At 39.6% G+C, this 19,246-nt stretch overlaps 1 protein-coding gene across 5 annotated transcripts in view; it reads left to right on the forward strand.

Annotated features, from left to right (window-relative positions):
- The window catches only part of LOC310902998 (uncharacterized protein), a 409,793-nt gene that overhangs the window by 52,977 nt on the left and 337,570 nt on the right, over positions 1-19,246 (forward strand). For all 5 annotated transcript variants that reach the window (XR_014587193.1, XR_014587194.1, XR_014587195.1 and 2 more), the window contains exon 6: positions 8,936-9,062. The gene's annotated coding sequence lies outside the window, so the exon portion shown is untranslated. The remainder of the gene's footprint in view (positions 1-8,935; positions 9,063-19,246) is intronic.

Consider the following 19,246-nt stretch of genomic DNA (forward strand, 5'->3'; position numbering starts at 1 on the left):
CAGTCTCCATCAAGCAAAAAGGAAGTAGACCGTTGGACTGCTTTGGGGAACTATCAAGTCCTTGAACTGGAAAAATCTAGAAAAAGAAGGAATAGCTCAGTACTGAATCTGAAATAACACACCAAACAGTTTATTTTTTATTACTGATTTTTAGCTTGATGATTTGGCATCAGTGTCTGAGTAGTGATGGTTTCTTCATTTTTTCTGATGCATAGAGAATTTGACGTGTCTCAACCTTGAAAGAACGCTTTTAAAATCACCTCTCTTACCCAAAAAATGTTTTTGGGAGCTCTGATTGTTTTTTGAACAGTGAAGTTTCAGTTCAGTTCTCATGGCAAGCACCCAGACAACCTGTCTTCTGTCCTTTTTGCTTCTTAGCCGTCTGTCAGCAATATATTTCCAAGGCTTCAGTTAGATTGACATTCATGAGCAGAAGGTATGCATTTCACCTTCACCATGCCCTCCCCAAAATCAGCATGGTGTTGTGCCATATACATAATTTATCTCATCCCATGACAGTAAAACCACACAAGGATGTCTCTAGCTTTATCCAGGGTGACAAGAGAATGAATTTTTTCTGTCACTATTTCCATCACACTGCTTATCACTATGCAGATACTTTGTCCATGAAAATTGTCTGACCTGTTTGATAACCTTTTGCGGGACATTGACCAAACACCAAATTAAGGGGTATTTTAGAGCCCAGTCTTCTGCCATCCTTCATCTCAATTTGCTAAAAACTTCAGGGTATCAAATGGCAGACAACTGTGTCAAGATAAAGATGGTTTTGCTCACTGGTAGCACATAGATTTTTAAGAGCTAAATGGGGAAGCTTTGTATTTGTGTCTGTTAACTCACTGATTAACACCTATGCTATGATTGCCAACAGAGATAAAGAAATCTATTTTTAATCACCAGAAACTGATTATGAAAAGCAGGACATGATTCTACTTCCTCCGAGGTCAGAGGGGAAATGTTTTATTGACTACCTGGGGGCTGGTCTTCTCCCCAAAGCAGAAACGAGGTGAGATCACATACTTCAAACCATTCTCGAGACACACCTGTTGTGATTTTGGAAACCATGTTTACTCTCTGCCATACCACAGCACTTATGCAGAGCTTTGAAATTCAGTTTTTCAGAGAAAGGGAAATGAGTGATGTAAGCTCGGTGGGCAAGTGTTGTTTGTTTTACTTAACTTGTATACCAGTCCTGGAAGAGATACGGATGTAAACAGCGGCGCTGTCTTCCAAGCTTTCTTAGTCAAAGCGCGCAAACCAATTCCTGTTTCCCAGGAAACTAGTGGGTCACAATAATTGCTTAATTATTTCTGGATAGTAGATAGGAGTGTGAAACTCCTGAGCTCTGTCTCAGTCCTCTCACAGGGCTGTCACATGAAAAACAAAGATGTTGTATTTTGGTTTTCTTTAAAAATGAAAAATGTGCATCTTTAAAACATAGCTTGTGAATAGGACTATTTTTTCTATGATGGATAACAAAACCCCTGAAAATTCAATCTGAATTCAATCTGAAGCAGATTCTTTTGATTTTACACCAAAATAAAAGTGGAGAAAACATACAATTTTTAGATAATACATATTAACTTCAGTTGTGTAACAGTTACGAAAACATAACCACATGAAAAATTTATATTAAAAAAATAGAAATATGTTTCAGAAATTAGTTTCTGAAATCATTATTAATAGCTTTTTTTTTGTTCAAGATTCCTTTTTTTCTGATAGTTTTTGTGTGTGTGTGAATGAAACAGCTTGACAAACTGGTGTTCTTTTGTATGACTGAAATGCATGATTTTAAATGAAAGTGTATGTTTTTTTTCTGCATGTTGCTCATTGCATGATTAAATGTAACGTTGCTTTTCAATGGCAGTTAAAACTTAAAGAAAAAAACAAAGCAAACAAAACCTATTTCCTCTTGATAGTGTCTCACATTTGGATGGCTATTAGATTATTATTATCTCACTTTGGAAATTTCAATATTTCATTGTAGGAGAAAAGTTAGTAAGCTGTTTTTGTAACTGGCGAATAAGGTGATCATTTTTAAGTACGTTTTTTAAGTTCTCACAGAGGTAAAAATAAATATGCATTTAACTGCAAAATAATTGAGAAGTATGATAGCACAGCAATTATTGAGAAAGTTTTGCTCAGATTATGATTCAATTATTATTAGTCAATTGCAAGAGAGGGTTTTGCAAATTGAACTACATTAAATAATTGTAGTACGAGTTTGTAAACCGTAGTTACAGCACCAACCACAATGCAGGAAATTTTATTGCTGGGAAAGTAAATACATAGTTATGCCTCAGTGGCTGTAAAATGTTTCTGTGCTATGACTGAGACAGTCCTATCTGAAAGCAACCATCTTCCTATTTTGGAGTTCAGTTAAGCCTGTATTATCTGCGATGGAGAGGAGAAAATGTCCCTAAGGTCACTTTCATCCTGTTGCATTAAATAGGAGGCCTATGAAAATGGATTAAGAATGGTACTTAAATTGCAAAAGCATCACTGCAAAGTGGATTGGAAGTGAAAATAGCTTTGGGTTCATATTCCAGTTATTGTGCCCATTAGACGTTATATTGGTTAAAAATAAAAAAGCCTACCAGTGAATTGTGGTGGATACATATGAGTCACTTATCTATTCTACTGCATTATGTATTATTCTAGTAGCATAGCATTAGCATTATTTGACTTGAAAATAACATTTTCTTCGATTCTCTGACATTTTAGTCAAGAAACGAAAAAATATTATCTGTACTTAGGCTGAAATAATATAGGTTTATTCCTTCCTATTAAGTTTTTTAACCAAATTTAAGGAGGAATACTTTTTACAAAATTCGCTAACAGCAATAGCAATATCAAATATACACAAAGATGAAATACAAATTTATAGGGAAGGTTGTCAATGGCAATTTTCTTCTCTGTTTGGAAATCTTCTGTAATTTATTGTGGTAGAATGACCTGTTTCAACTTAATTTGTAGTTATTGTATTAAGTAGAGCGCTCTGAACATTATTAACAGAGCATTGGCAAACTGGAAAACCAGAGCAGTTCGGATTTTTCGCTGATGTATTTGACATTTTTAACTATGTTGCTGCCATTCTATAGGCATAAATTACAAGCAATTTGCTGTGGTGTATGGTGTGATGATCTGTAATGTGCTCATGCTGTGGGGTTCGCCTTGCAGCGGCACTGGGACCAATTCAGATGCAGCTCAACCCGAGGGGGCTGCTCTACAGGGCAGCCAGTGAGGTCCCTGTCATGGAACCAGGGCTGGCTGGGGACACAACCAGGAGAGGTTGTGCATACCAGAGGAAAGAAGCTTTCAGGGGCTGGTTCCTGGGGCTTGAGAGGCCAAGGAGAGGCTTGTAATTGGGGATTTCCATGGCAACAGGCTCGTGGGAGCTGCCAAGGCAAAAAGGGAAGGCAAACGCAAGGTGAAGGACAGGAAACGCCTGGGAGAGGTGGCGGGAGGAGGCACTGATGAAAGCTGTCCTAAGCGCTTGTACGAGGTCTTGAAGAAGCCCATGGCTTTGTACCATGACACCCTGCTGGGGGCACACGGAAGGCTGGCAGAAGGGCTTGCTGGTGGTGCAGAGGCAAGGAAGATGTCTGGAGGCCCGAGTGGACGTGCGGTGCTGCAAAAGGTGTGAAAATGCAAGGGGCTGAGGCTGTAGGAGCCAGCTGTGCCCCGTGCTGGAGGACTGAAGGCAGCTGCGATGCCCGTGTCTCCTTGGGAGCTGGGCCCATGGGCGGTGAGTGTCTTGCAGGCACTTGGGTAGAAAGCTTCAGTTTTACCTGGGAAAGAAATTGCCTTCAGTTCAGACTTGAAATGTAAAAGGTAAAGCAGCACAGTGTGTCACTTGGTCGGTCCTATGTGGTGGACATCTGATGGAGCTGCTCTTTGAAGAGTACTAGGAATGTAAAATGTATTAATGTAAACGATAATTTTTACCTGCTATTAATTATTTAAAAAGTGCTGATGAGGGAACAAAAAAGATTGAGTGCAGTAAGTGCAGAAGTTAAAGATTTCCCTGGAAAAGTTTTAATATTTGATGCTGAGATTGTTTTTATGAGCAAACCTACAGTCACAGGGGGTATTAACTAAAATGGCCTGAGAAAGGTGTACGAGTGCCCTCCCCCCCCCCCCCCCCCCCTTCCTTGGAGCCAGCTGATTTTGCTTCTTGTTTTAAGTTATATTGAGTGGCTGTGGAAATATGCAGTACAGCTTGCTCCTCCTGCTCTTCCTCCTCCTAGGTGCGGGTTGTGTTTCTCTGTAATCATTGCAGCGATGGGCTTAGCCTCTGGGAGCGGACTTTACCTCCGAAATTTATTTCTCTGTTTCCAATTTCACACTGTGAATTTCCTGAGCACGGTTGCCTGGATGGGGGTGGCTTGCTGTGGGCTTGCTGATAATGGAGGCCTCAGGGTGGTCGGGGAAGGAAGGGGAGATGTGCTGTTGCTCTTACAGCCAAGAAGGTGGCAGCCTGTGAGCAGCAGAGCCCTGGCTCCCTTTTGCCCCAGCTAACCCTCAGTCCTTAAAAAAGCTGCAGGGAGGTCACTTGTGGGGCGAGCCTGTAGCTGGCCTGGTGGTGGCCCTGCAGCCGGGGAGAGGCAGGCACCCCCTGGGTTTGGCCACTCCGGCACAGTACACACCAAGTCCTGCTTTGCACGTGTGAAAGGAAAAAAAACCCTCTTTGGGACTGGCTGATGCTGCTGATTTCACTGATTTCCTGCAGCGCTGTGGGGCACATGGGTGAAGGTGGGAATGCATGCAGCTGCCGTTTGCCTGAGGTGGCTGTTTGCCAGTGGTGTCCCACACTTGGTGGCCGCTTGCCTGAGGCAGATGCTTGCCTGAGGCTCTGCGGTTGTCATTTGCCTGAGGTGCCCCACACGTGGTGGCTGTTTCCCTGAGGCTCCCCAGCATGTGGCAGCCGGTTGCCTGAGGTGGCTGATCGCCTGAAGCGCCCCGCACATGAGGAAGCCACTTCCCTGAGGCAGCTGGTGTGCTGGTTGTAATCCCTGAGAGGACACTGCTGACCTGGGGGGCGGTGAGAGGAAAACAGTGCTGCTGACATCAGAGAGCAGGAATTACAGTGCCAGCTGAGGTGAGCAGGCCAGCAAGGGGCAGCTCTGTGCCCTCTGCTGCCTGTTGTATGCGTAGGTGTGATGTGGCCCTCGAGAACAGAAGGCGGGAAGTGGCCCCAGGCTGGGGTGACTGATCTTTTGCCCTCCTGGGGAGAGCGTGAAGCTTCACGGAGGAGGACTGACTTGGCAGCTTTCCTTCCCAGACCTCAAGGTCCGTCTCTGTGAAAAGCTCAATATTAGGTTTTTCCACAAGTTCTACTGCAGATGGGAGTCGTCAGATGTACTGAAGGCTGCACAGAGAAGCAATACTATCTGCTAAGTAACACAGTTAGTGATGATATTAGGAAGGAGTGTTTCTCCCCGGGTACTGCCTGGCCAGGCTTTCTTTGCACTAACAGACTCCTTGGCATAAAAAGACTCATGCTTTTGTTGAACTAGTGAACAGAAATGCAGTGTGAAGAAGAGGAAGGCTGGGGAGGCAGCTGCAACAGCTGGCACAGCCTGACGGAGGGAAATAATGCATGGCAGAAGTTAGAGAAGAAAAAAAATCCCTCTAAAATATACCTTTTATTTCAGGGCATGATTTAGCTAAGCACCCAAAAATAGAAAAAATGAGAATCTGGTGTTTTTTTGTTTTGTTATAGTTTTATGTCATGGAAAGAAATGAACTGCTCTGAAAAAAAATAATATGTGTTTCTAACAGGCTTGTACTAAATTTGACAAGTTAGACTTGAATCAAGGTAATTTCTAGGGTGAGAAAGGAGTGAGGACTACCTCATAACAGTACAACAATTACAACCTTCAGAAGAAAATTAAAATAAAGCAATTTAACATAAAGGACATCAAATTAACACAACTTAAGAAAAAATATTGAAATATGCTTTGGAAGCACTGCTTTTTACAAATAACCCTTGTGTTTCTTGGTATCTGAAGATAAACAGGCATTTTGTTGAATGGAGACGGTGTTAGTTGTCATTTGCTAGTGGGTTATTTTAAATTTCAATCACAGGCAGAAAAAAGTTGTAAATAAATAACAGTGCAAGCTTATTTTTTGATCTTTTTTAGACCTAAGACTAGGCAGTGTTAAAGCTCTTTTAATGCTCAAGAAGGGAAGAAATCACTGAAGAGAGAATAAAGCATGAGGCTTCAGTGAATATGACAGTGGAGAGAGGAGGAGTAAAGGCGTGTGTCCAGAAGGCCCTTGCAAGTTGGGAAAATGGTGATGGAGAAGAAGCTGGGAATGGATAACAGTGTAAGAGGCAATGACCAGACAGGAAATCACTGAAGGAAAGGTCAGGCGAGGAATGGTGCCGAGCATAACAGAGTCACAGGTGACTGAATCTCTTTTGTACTGGGTGAGAGAGTTGAATGTGGGTGTGCCATGCTTATTATTCCCTCAATATTCCCAAAAATTCTAACTATAACGTCAGCCGTGATGTCTTCACTTCTTTGATTAGCACAATATTTATAATCAGTTTGTTGCAGGCTTGTAAGCCAGGCTTGTCTCTGTTATCCAAGCTTGTTTTCCTCATGTGACTCATCAAGTCTGAATTTGCTTGTATGTGGGACTACTTTTGAAGACTTCTGCAAAATGTGATGGTTGGCTGCTTGGTTATTCTGCATCATTGGTATTGAGAGAACGATGTAGGAGCTTTCCAGCCTGTGTGCTTTAGCTATTCTTACTACTGTGAGCAACATAAAAGGGTAACTGATCTGTTTGGACAACGTAAAATTCTTATCGGAAAAATCTGAAAGCTCTTCATAGTGCAAAGGCTGCCTCACTATCATTTTCCAAGAAAGAGAGATAGCAACACTCCCACTGGGACAGGGGAAGATGGCGCCCTTCTGCTCTGCTGGGAATACTTTAATGCTCTCAGCTGGCAACGTGCTTTTTCTAGCTGTGAGAGGGACCTGCCTCCGCCAGCTCCTGGGGAGACATCAGAAATGCAGTTGCTGCATGCAGAATCTCAGTAAGTACGGCTAGATGAAAAAACAGGCAGGAATTAAACTCATCAGGCAGGAAATAAACTCATTTTAGTCTTTCATACACCTGGTCTAGTCTAATAACTGGGTAGCTTCATCTGAACTTGTGTGAGATTTTAAAAAAATCTCATAAGCTACTGTTTCTGTGCATCTAGGTAGTCTCTGTGAATTGGCCAAACTTCATGGATGCCTCCGGGAGGGAAAATAAATCCTTTTAAATTATGGTAGCAGCAATCATACAGTTGAGCTCTCTTTTATACGGTAGTAGTTGCTGGGTTGAATAGAGGCATTTCCTTCACTACAATAAACTCTAAAGTCTACTTCTGTTATCCATGTTGATAACAGTATTAGTTCATTTTTTTTTTTTAATGTGCGATCATGGGGAAAAAAAATAAGGCAGAACAATAAGAATTCTGTGATAATTGACTGGTCTGAGACAGCGTTGGTCTTGGTGATCATAAAAGGGAATAACCAGAGTAGGAATATGTGAAATTTGACATTTCTTTATTCTTAAAGAAAACAGGAGGTAGGGAGATGCAATATAAGCCAGAGCATATTATAATAGTGATATAATTTTTTTTTTTTTTTTTTTTTTTTAGAGCTCGTAGATTTCACCCTTGATGCACATTCTGAAGCACCATAATGTGAACTCTCAGAATAGCAGAGGAATTTTCTGGGCATAGCTATGGGGAGTGGATACAGTTGTGGACGGCTGGTAATTTGGAGAGTACGCTGAGAAACTGTATGTGGTTGTAAGCGTTAAGCACAACGGAGCAGAAAAGGTTTTTAGTTAGCTCATGCCCCAACTTCAGGTAGCAATTTGCTTTATTGCCCACAGGATCAATAGTAGAGATGACATAATCAAGGAAGCTTGCATTGCTGTCTGCATGCTGCTGAAATCTCTGCTTGTGTCTATAGTTAGATCAGTTTTCCAGCTTCCTGCAAATACAGGTCACTGCTTCACCTGGTGTTCCTTTATCATCTTTGAGAAAAGCATTGTTAACAGAAAGGCATCCCATCATCTGAAGACACTAGGGAGAGGGAACCTGCTGTTTCTTCTGTTATTTCAGTGGTTTATTCTTCCTTCTTACCTGAGTTTTGTTTTTCATCACTTTTTTTAGGTAATCTTGTTAATGTTATTCTGCAGGATTTAAGAGCCATGATACCAGTATATTTTCCTAAAAGAAAAAAATGTAATGAAAGCAGTTCTATTTTTTATTCTTTGCCCCTTGGTTTGTTTCCTAAAGCCTCTTTTGGGTATCCTGTCCAATTTTTCCAGTGTCCTTAAAATGTGACAAGAAGTCCATGTGCAGTATCTTGTTACAGGTCAGAACACTGCCTCAGAGATGAGCCGAAGCACTTGCTGGTCTCTGGTTATTTCTCTTCATGCAACCAAGGATCACACTGAAACTTAGGTAGAGTCACAGCTGTGTGAGACAATGCCCCCCCTCTATAAGTGTGGGTGGCAACCTTTTCATGGGTTTATAACTTTATGTTGGGATGTACTACAAATTTCTTTTTTTTTTTTTTTTTTTACATTAGCAGCTTATTAAGCATCTGGGTCCATTCTGAACGAATGTCCTCTCTTCACTGTTTATCATTCTGATTGTGTTTGATGGTAGTTTTATTTGCAGGGATGTAATATTTATGTTCAGACTGTAAATAGAGTGGGACTGGTTCCTATTAAGTCATGATTACCCTAAAACAAACAAACAAAAAACTTTTCCCTTTCTTCTTATTTTCAGCACTTAATGTAATTTAGTCAGTTTTTAATCCATTAACTATATACTTTAGGGCTTTAAAAAACTTAGAGAATTCTGAGAATATTACATTTCTGTTCTTGCCTTTATCAGCCAAACTTGTAATCCCATCAAAGAATGAGACTTCTTTGACTCTGCAGGAACTGCTTATGGAAAATTGGCTACAAAGACATCTGGAACAGCTCTTCTGCTCGAGAATTAAAACAATGTGGAAAACAATGTAAGTAGAAGAGACTTTAAACAAAGTGTAACTTTCTCAGTCCTTTAGTGTTTTCAGATATATTTGCTGGTTAATGGCGTCATCATTTCGAATTGTACTGTATGTGTTTAAAGGATGTTGCAGTTTAAAGAACATTGTATGACACTTTTGCCAGCTTCATGGGTCAGGGCCTTTTGGCCGTTTTTTTTTTTTTTTCCCCAGATCTTGGGGTTAAGAGTAGTACGTGGCACCAAAATGACTTGTTTTCAGTAAAACCATTTCCCCTGCAAAATGTAAGTTCATATTTTTAACAAAACGGATGCTGTTTCACTGCATCACTGTTTCATACCTCATGATGTTGAAAAATCAGAATGTTGAGTAAACTTGTTTCATTTGTAAATATTTTTCCTGTCTGTTAAACAGTTGAAGGCTCAAACTTACCTGAACTTGCATTTTAGTTTTTGTATTCTCATAAGTCTTTTCTTTACGAGTATTGGAGAAAATTGAGAACCTCTTAAGAAATAAGTTAACAAGTTTTGGGTTTGTTAAAACCCACGTATATGTAGTAAAACGAAACAAAAGGCCATAACTACTACATTCTACAACATAAAGGAATTCAAGCAAGTATGGGAGGCAGAAAGCACAGTCATAAGGTAACCGTTCTCTTGCCTGCATACCTATTTAATATTGAGGTAAGTATAACATGAATTTAAGTCTCCTATCCCTGTTGTCCCTCAAGCAATTAGCAGATACTTCAGATTAAAATTACTGAGTATGCACAGACAATACAAAGTCAACATCAGAGTAGCAATGGTTTTACTGTTTATTTTGCATGTCTTTGTTCATGTGATTTATTAATTGTGATTTTTGTCACTTGCATTTCTTTTACTTGCTTCTATTTGGCTTATTTTTCCCTGTGCAGTGGTAAGTACCTAGAATGCTATCATAGGTAGTTCTGTTGCCCACTGAATACTTTCTTCTGAGATCAGTGTGCTTCAGCTGTGTAACTGTCAGAGACATGTGCTGCCACCCTCGTTGTGCAGAGGAAATCACCTATTTCAGTCACTTTTTCCATGTTTATCAGGGCATGGCTGTCTTTCACAGAAATCTGGTATTCCTGGACACACTATAGCTTTAGCATTGGTATAATGAAACACAAAATGGAAAATGGGAAAAGTAATTAACATGCAAGTTGATCATCTCCAATGTCTGGAAATGGATTATTTTCTCCTTTGAGAATGTTTTTGCTAGAAAACCAAAATGATACAGAGAATGAGTGGCAAAAAGTTATCAGCTTATCATACTGGAAATAAGGGCAAGAAATAAACACTTCCAAGCTCTAGAAAAGCCTCTTTCGCCTTTAGCATGAAGTCTCTCCCTTCGATACCTAGGAGCAAATATTTCATCATATATAAATATTTGTATGCATTTCAGATTTATGAGAAATGAATGAAAGAAGAATAAGACATTCGAGTGAACACTAGCGTTTACTTTAGCAGAAAATTGGCGATGTGAAATACCTCCTGTTTAAGTCTTGTTTCTTCCTGCATACTGACACTAAACATCTTCCTTGATTCTGCATAGCCCCAAGAGCTGTTTCTTACCCAGCACAGCACTTGAGCACATCCTTACCTCTAAGTGGTTATATAAGTTTGCTGAGATACATGAGGTGTATTAGTGAACCTAGAGAAATGACAAAAGTGCTTTGTTAATTCCAGGATAGAATATTTGTAACTCTGTAGGATGAAGTCTTTCTCCCTTTTAGTGCTTTTTTTAGTTTAGCCATTATAACATAGACTTCACTGATTTCTCATGGGACTTTATGTTTTATTGGATTAAAACCAAACATGATGATGATTTTCCTTTCTAGAGAAAAGTAACAATACATGTAGGAAAGTATTGTCACTAGTTTTCCAGGTGAAGAGGGACACCAAGGGAATTATTAGTCTGCACATCAACTCTAACACCTGCTTGCAACTAGTGTTTTTCTAATGCATGCAGGTCTAATTCTGCTGTGCACTTTTTGGCAACGCTGTAGGTACAATTGTGGCTCAGTGACTGCCTGACATTGCAGGTTCAAGCCTTATTTGCACACACTAGCCAAAGCCCAATCTCTTTTCAGTGTTGATGTTCTAGCAATTGTAGATGTGTTACTGTACTAGATGTGATAGGACTATCATTTGTGCTAAATGTGGTGGGTGGCAGACCTATGGTATGCCAAGTGGTATCTCAGTATGGCAAAATACGGCATTAGCTAGAAATGTCTTAGCTTTACATGTCATATTAACGTAGTCATACTGTTTCTGGTGGCCAAGCAAGCTCATTCAGAGGCCTCTTGTCTTGGCATTGCTGCATCCTTAGACGCCAAGATAAAATGGGTTCCTAAGGGGTATAATGTTAGCCAGAAGCTACATACCATTACATTACATTACAGTTACACATGTTTTTGCAACTTTTTTTTTTCACCTGTATGGTGGCACAAAGAAAGGAGTGGAGATAATGAAATGAAAGAAGATAATGAAAGATAATGAAAGAAGGTCTGGTCTTCCCATTTCACAGGCTGAGGTATGGAAAAATCAGCCCAAGGCAACAGATAATGTTGTACTCAGACTTGCAGATCTGAAAGTGGAAGACTTCTGAGTCACAAGTTGTCATTGTGGCCACTGCCTTGACTTCTGCATTGGAGAGCATTTGCTGCCTCTCACACAGCTGGAATGAGTTGAACTGAAACAGTTTACTTTTACTGGACCACACCTTCCCAGGCTGATGCACTGCAAGTCGGGCTTTGTGGAGTGCTGCTAGGTTAGATTACAAAAGAATTGCACCTGACAAGGTTAAGTGGTCTAGAAATGACTTTGGGTTCACAGAATGGCACAGAAGGTAAACGTTCTCTACAAAATAGCTCAGAATTTCTATGGTAAATTTGGTAGAGAATGCAACTTACTCTGTTGTTTTGGAATAGTCCATAAACCTGCCAAAAGCAGCACTTCCTTTTAATCTCTGGCTTTTTCCATGAAGACTTGTTTTCTTGACTGCTTTACAGGTATCAGTGGACAATCAAAAGTTGGTGGTCCGGGTGGTTGTTAGAATCTGCAGTTGGTATATAGGAAAATAGCTTGTATAGGGAGGAGACCGTATCTCAGAATGGATGGTGAAGTACGTTCGTAAGTTTCACTAGCTTAGAGTCCAGTGCTGACTCGAGGTGGTCTGATCCTGCTGCTTTCAGTCCTGTTTAGAAACAAATGGGCAGGAATTAAAGCTGGTGACATGAGTCAAACATCTCTGTTAATAGTGTGCTATTGACAAATGTTCTCAGGAAATGAAGCAATAAAAGTTTTGAGGTTGAGACCACACAATTACCTTGGAATTGGCAGAACAGACTTCAGACTGATTGACCATGTATGCCATATCTGTTTCGTAGATTACAGTGTCAGTGTTTTATAATGCTGATTCTTATCAGTGAAAAAGAGACTAAGAAGTGTAGGTGATCCTCGTATAGCTTTATGTAAGGGACTTCAGAAGGCTTGTGAAGTGTTACAGGCTGAAATTTAGAAAAGGTTTTGAATCTAAAGTTCAAAGGCTTCTTTGACCCCTATAATAAACACATGTTATTTCAGGTAAGATGAATTAAGCTGGAGAAAAGGGAGCAAAGAGATCAGAACACACTGCGAGCTATCTTCTATCAGTGCTTGTTCTCTGTAACTCTATTTCAGTTAATGCAGGTATATCAGCTGAAGACCACTGGAGCTAGCAAAAGAATACAGACCCCTGTGGCTTCAGGCTTGTATTTAGAAATGGGAAACATATTCTTTAGAATCAGTTGTTTTTCCTTTCAACTTCTTTAAAATTCAAGATGCTTTATGATTATCTGACATGAATATTTTAAAGCAACTTTAAGAAGAAACAGAAAGATGTGACTAATGTCCCAGCATGTACTTAACTTAGCATATGGTTTATGTTTCCTTGGGGTTTCTTTATTAGCTCAAGAAGGGAGATAGTAGTAATTCTGTGTATACAGAATTCAGAAGGTTTAAATTCAGTCTTTTTAGAAGTCAAAGTATAGAATAGTTTGTTTAGTAGTCTCTTCCCGTATAGCTGGCAAGACTGCTTTCTTTTTTTTTTTTCTTTTCTCCAACAAGTCAGTGAAAATTGAAATAGGCTGTAGTGAGCCAAACTATAAAACATATATGGACATTTATTGATAGCAGTCCCTGTGCTCTACTCAATCACAAAGATAATAGAAATGCTTCACAATATAACCTGAAAATTTTTTTCTGACCCTTTGCCATTTAGGAATTGCCCAGCCTGTGTGGTAGATGTTCATTTATCTTTCCTATTTCTCTGTAGGCTTTATATTACTTTTTTTTTTTTTTTTTTGTATATAACATAGTACCCTTTATGTGTATAATGGAGATTTTTGACAGTTTCATATATATTGAAATCTTTCCATGGGGAAATGATTTAGTATAATGGGTTTTATGTTGTTAGGATCAAAATCGAGCATATACTTTTGATCTGATTTGTAACTAGCCCCATGAAAAGAATTCTCCCCAGAATGTCAAAAACCTATGTTGGAAGTCTGTATCTTCTTACTTCTTTAATTCTGGACACAGACTTTTCACTGGAAGGGGGAGCTAGAGAATTCTATTACTTACAGCATCTTTTAGGAGGATAGTATTTAATTTTTGCTAAAGGAGTTGAGTTTTGCAATATGTACTAGATTGAAAAAGTAAAAGAAGAAGGAAACTTCAAGGTGGGTGAATGTGTTGTTACCCAATGCTGTGGGTGACAGGCTGACTTTACAAGTCTGATGGTCTAGGTTGCACTGAGAACACCATGAACATTGTGTTGTCTGTGAAGGGTCAGGCTGACCTCATGTGACCACATGTAGGTAGGTAAAGGGTACTGCTCTTCTTCAGGCAAGATTAGAGCATGGCATCAAAAAAAGAAAAAATACATATAAATCTTTTTTCCTGAGAACTGCTAACACAAATGCTTCTACTCTTTGCTTGTAAATTGTGCTATATTGCCTGCAATCCAGAGAGGATCCAGAAGGAAAAGTAAAACTTCTCCTGACGATTCCCAAGGTAGTGCAAAGTACTGCTGTAGTGGGAAAAAGGCTGGATTTTGCCACCATGGTCTTACCACTTTCTGGGCTTAATGTCTGCAAGAGGTCTGATGTGTCTGATTGCTTGGTCCTGCTGTTGCATCACTTGAATAAATGAAAGTTCTTGTATTTCACATGCTGACCCTTGAAAAGATCAGGAAAAAAGGACTGATTTCAGCAAGTAAATGACAGGACAGATTGGATGAAAAGTCTGGCTCTATTTTCTTTTTTCAGTTTTTCCAGTTGTCATCGGGGAGGGAAGCGGTTGCGTGAGGAGGATTGGCCAATGAAACAAATTTTTTGCTTGTTTTTTATTCTCAGCCTCCACAAATGTAGGTGTAACCTCTCCACTTCAATTATTTTGGCTTTCTTCTAGCAATGGGGAGTGGTATTTTTGGTATTTCTTGGCATTTTTACCACTTAGCTGCTTTATTTCTGGCAGAAAAATGTTAGAAGCTTACTTAGTCCTTTCCAGGCATCTGCTGCTGAAGTAGCAGAATTGTTTATTACTGTTGCTGAAACATAGAGTAAAGGAGACTTACACCAGGATCTGTGCATAATTGGAGATCTGTGAAGGGACAGAACCTTGAGGAACACAGGGACACAGTTGTGCCTTCTTGACCTCATGGAGAGTGTTAGTTCTGCCCTTGTACTTGAGACTGAGTAACAGCAAGATAACTGAAGCATGTTCTTAGCAGCAGCATGAAACAAATGCTGCAGTGAATTAAACTTGGAACAGAAACACATGGACTGACGGCAAGTCTGCTGTGGTTTTTAAAATGTGTTTATAACACTTGAGAGTAGTTGACTGTAAATGCAGGAATACACTTTGATGTTTAAATTGTGATGTGCTTCCCACCTGCTTTGCCTGCCAGCTCTGGTTCTGTAGCCATGCCCCCCTGGTGACCACTGCTCTGGGAGCAGTGTCTCCCTATGCCAGCTGAGGACTTGGGGCTAAGGAAGGGCAGGGGGCCGATAGAGAAAACGGGAGCGGAGCACTGCCTAGCATTCAGCACAGGGACAGAAGCCCCTGGCATTACAGTCCACACATATGAGCATCGTCATTTTTGCAACAGAGGTGAGTTTAAAACTAGGCCATCTCCCTCCATCCGACTCAGTCTTCTCTGTCTTTTAAACTGTGTTCACAGTCTATGACACTTGTCACTGTATGAGTAGTCAGAGCAAACTTGTTAGAGTGGGGTGTTTTTAACTGGGAGAAAGAACTGGTTACTTCGGAACCACTTGAGAGTTTAATCCTCTTGTGTAAATTCAGTAGTCTTAAGAACCGATAGCAGGATTCCTCAGTGGAGTGGTGAGTTGTGGAAACTGAAACTACAAATCCTGGACTATGGCACACAAACTCTAATATCAATGGTGCTGATATAAACACCTTGAACATCTAGAAGCTGAATTTAGCAAACACAACTCTGACCACCCCCTCCCCTCTTTCCCCCCAAACAAAAACACCATCAAACAAAAAAGCCATAGTATGAACAAGGTGGGTGATGAAGTAATAGAGTTACTCTTGGACCCTGAGGTGTCCTAAAAATTTTACTTGTGTTAATGCTTTGTGATTAGCTATGTATGTGTACCAGAAGAAGATTTCTAAGGGGTGCCATATTACCCTGTTGACTTTTTGTCCTTTGCACTTGGAGTTATATTTTTCTCCCCCAGGGTAAGATAGCTGTACACCCCAGTCTTATCAGTGCTTAAATATATACTTGATTCTGTGCAAAGATTTAATTGCTTGCCCAACTGTTTGCAGTACCAGACCCTTAATACCTGTCAACTTTTCATGCACTAACTCTACCCCCAGTGCTTCAGAGAGTTTAAGGCATCCCATGGTGAGTTAATCTCTTTCTGCTCCAGCTGTTGGTTATTAGAAGTAAAAGGGAAAAGAGATTTGTTCAGGTTAGATTAAAAGAGAGAAGGACAACATAAGAGAGAGACAGAAGAGAAAAACAAGAAAGGCATTTCAGGTGGTAGAAGCACCTTACATGGTCAGACTTGTCATCATAAAACAGATGCCTGCAAAACACGAAGCATTTTGTGGTTAGGCAGAGAATTGGGAGGGACGAGACGACGTTGATAGAGGGAAAAAAAAAAGAAGGAAAATCCAGCATTGGAGGTATGAGGTATTATGAAATATTAATTCACTTATAGTCTGATGTGTGAATCTAGTCTAATTTTCTGTCCTCAGAATGAAAGTGACGTTGGTGCTGGTTATTTTTCTGTGATAAAGGAGCAAGCTTAAATGAGGAAGGGTTATCTCTCTTATTTTTCATTTTTCCTCCTGAAATATTGGTATATCAGTATGATCTCAGCATGCATTTGGATTTCCCCTGAAGCCCTTTACTTTATGTAGTATAACCTAAGAACTATCTACTTGTATATAATATATACTGTGTGGTATATGTTAAAATGTGATGCTACAAAAACATTTAAATCTTGAATTTTATTGCGTTAGATTAACAATTTAGGATTTCTTTGTCAATATCTCAAAGCCAAAGCCCACCTACTCTTTCTTACTGTCATTTTTAGCTGTCATGTTGGTTGTTTCTGCTAGGGAACTTGGCGGAAGATGAGGTATATGCTTTCTTCTCAGTGACAAGTATTTGGGGTTCTGGCTCTAAAAGTCAATCTAGATCGGGATCTGACTCAAAAGCTTGTCAAACTCGCTTGTAATGGTAAAAGCATTCCATTTCATGTTGTCGACTTTTCATTACTCTGCATCACAAAAGGAGTCCACTTCAAATCTCCCATGTTCCTGAGATGAATTAAATTGGCTGAGTTCTGGTTTGATGTACTATTTGCTCTCTGTTTGCTAGATGGATCCAAACTGTTGTTGTCTTTTATCCTCTGAAAGAAGTTAAGGTGAAAAAATAAGTGAATGTGCTTTTTGATAATGAGCTGGAGGAAACTGTATGTTGCATGACAACAGAAAGCAATCACAGGAAAGAACAATTTCTCCCCACTCAAAGAAACCTCAAAAAAAGAAGTTTTCATTAAAGGGAGAATCATCTATAATCTTAATTTTTTTGTCCTCTTCCAATGTAGAGCTTTCATCAGCAGCCTTCTTCATCCTATTTTTTTCCAAAACAGGAATTAGCATATAATAAGTTAATAACATCATCCTTATTATACATTAAGATGAATCATTGGGTCAACCACTCGGATGTAAACATTGCTTGGCTGTGAGAAAAATGTTGTTCATTTTTTCTTTCAGAAAATCAGTGGCCAAAGAAACAATCTGCTGGTCAGTGTGTTCCTGACTTCTGGGTAGGACAGTCTTGCTTTGCTAAGGCTGACAAACTGGTCTCAGCATATTGAAAGGTGGTTCAATGTGATGACAGCTGGGAAGTGATACAAAGTTTAGAAAACATTCTCTGTGAATGAAGGTTGAAGAAATGAAGCTTGTTTCTGCTAAAGAGGGCTGGTTAGATAGGAGTTGTGGGGGCATGGGTTATTTACAATTTACAGAGTGGGAAAGTACGACTAATATGAAACACAAATCGGGCTTCTGGAGAGACTCATTTAATGCCCTCGTTCTCTCCCTCCATTTTGTGACAGCCCCTGGCTATTGCTTAATGGATGCACTTCTACTAATTTTATAGAAGAAATTCACCTGAATTAGAGCTGAAGTTGATGATGATGTGTTTACCCCTTCTTTTAGCCCTTCGTGTGCTTAGGTGGGAAAGCTCTTAAAATATATAGAGTATTTGAATATCTCAAGCCTCCCCTCTTCTCTCTCTAAGCTGACAGAGGTGCAAAAGATGACACACAAGTTCCACACCCAAACAAGAGCTGCCATAATTTGGCTGACAAGTACATGCCAAGACTACCTTTTTTTCTCTTCATTCAGAAATTGGTTACCATTTAGTGGTTCAGTAACTAGCTTTAAAAAGTCACGAATATATTTTTTTCTGATTCAAAAATTGGACACTGAGCCAGGTGTCCTCCGAAGGCTTTAGGAAACCTGAATTCTAAGGAGGTAGCTGAGACATTCAAGACAAGACACTTCTTGACTTAATGTCAAGACATTAAAAGTTCCCTGCGTTAGACTTCTCTGACTTAAATATTTAAGTCTACCTTTACTCTCATGACTTTGGTCTTAAATTTGTCCTTCTAGTCTTCAGGAGAACATTCTCCCATTTCCCTGAAAGACAGAACCTGCCTTATGAGATTTCTATGCATAACTTCAAGCAATTTACATAGAAATGTCAAGGTAAAGCTTGCAATTGCTTTACCTTGGGGGCTCACATATGGTAAACAAGATACAACAGGAGCTGGGTCGTAAAATATGAGTGTTCATGAGCTCCAATAAGGATTTTCTTTCTCACTAGTAAAAGTAAAAGACTTTGTTTAAATTAATAATCTTATTAATTGCTATCTGGCATAAAATGGCAGCTGTAGAATGTGCTGAGAATTGAAGATAACCTACTTGATCTGTTGTAAATCAAAGTAATATTAAAAATCTGTCTATTTTTCCAAGTAATTAAGCAACGGTGATCAAAGCTCAATAGTTTTCTTGGAGATAAACGATAGCTTTGGAAATTAATGGTGTGAGGTGAAAGCAAGGACCATTAGCTGTAACAAATTGTTAAGAATCCAGAAAACACACTGGGCTGAGTCCTTCAGTTTGTTTTATGATTATTATATACTGCCTTTTCCTTGACATTTTTTTAGAAAACAAATGGTTATTTATACATGCTAAATAGTATAAATCCTCACGAATTAACATTTTGATAGTATAGAGCTCAATAAGGAGTAGGTTCAAGTTCCAGCCATGGTCAGCCTTTGAGAACAACCACGACTGTTACTGGTGCTGCTACCTACTGACTCTGCTTCTCACTCTTTTCACCACGTGTGCCGGGATGCTTTTTTTTTTTTTTCTTGTCATGCTGCTTTCACTCATGAAATTACTCCTACAATGCGATTAAAGCAAACCAAGCTTGTGGTGTTTGCAGGATCAAGTCCCATTGCTGCCTTAGTACCTGGTAAAAGAAACACGTCATCCCTTTTACTCTACTTTTGCACACCAGGAGAGACATTTCTGACATAATTTATTTTCTTTTCAAGAATTGCCCTTAGTCAGTAG

Source organism: Anser anser (genome assembly GCF_964211835.1).
Source record: "Anser anser genome assembly, chromosome: 7".
Classification (NCBI taxonomy): Eukaryota; Metazoa; Chordata; class Aves; order Anseriformes; family Anatidae; genus Anser; species Anser anser.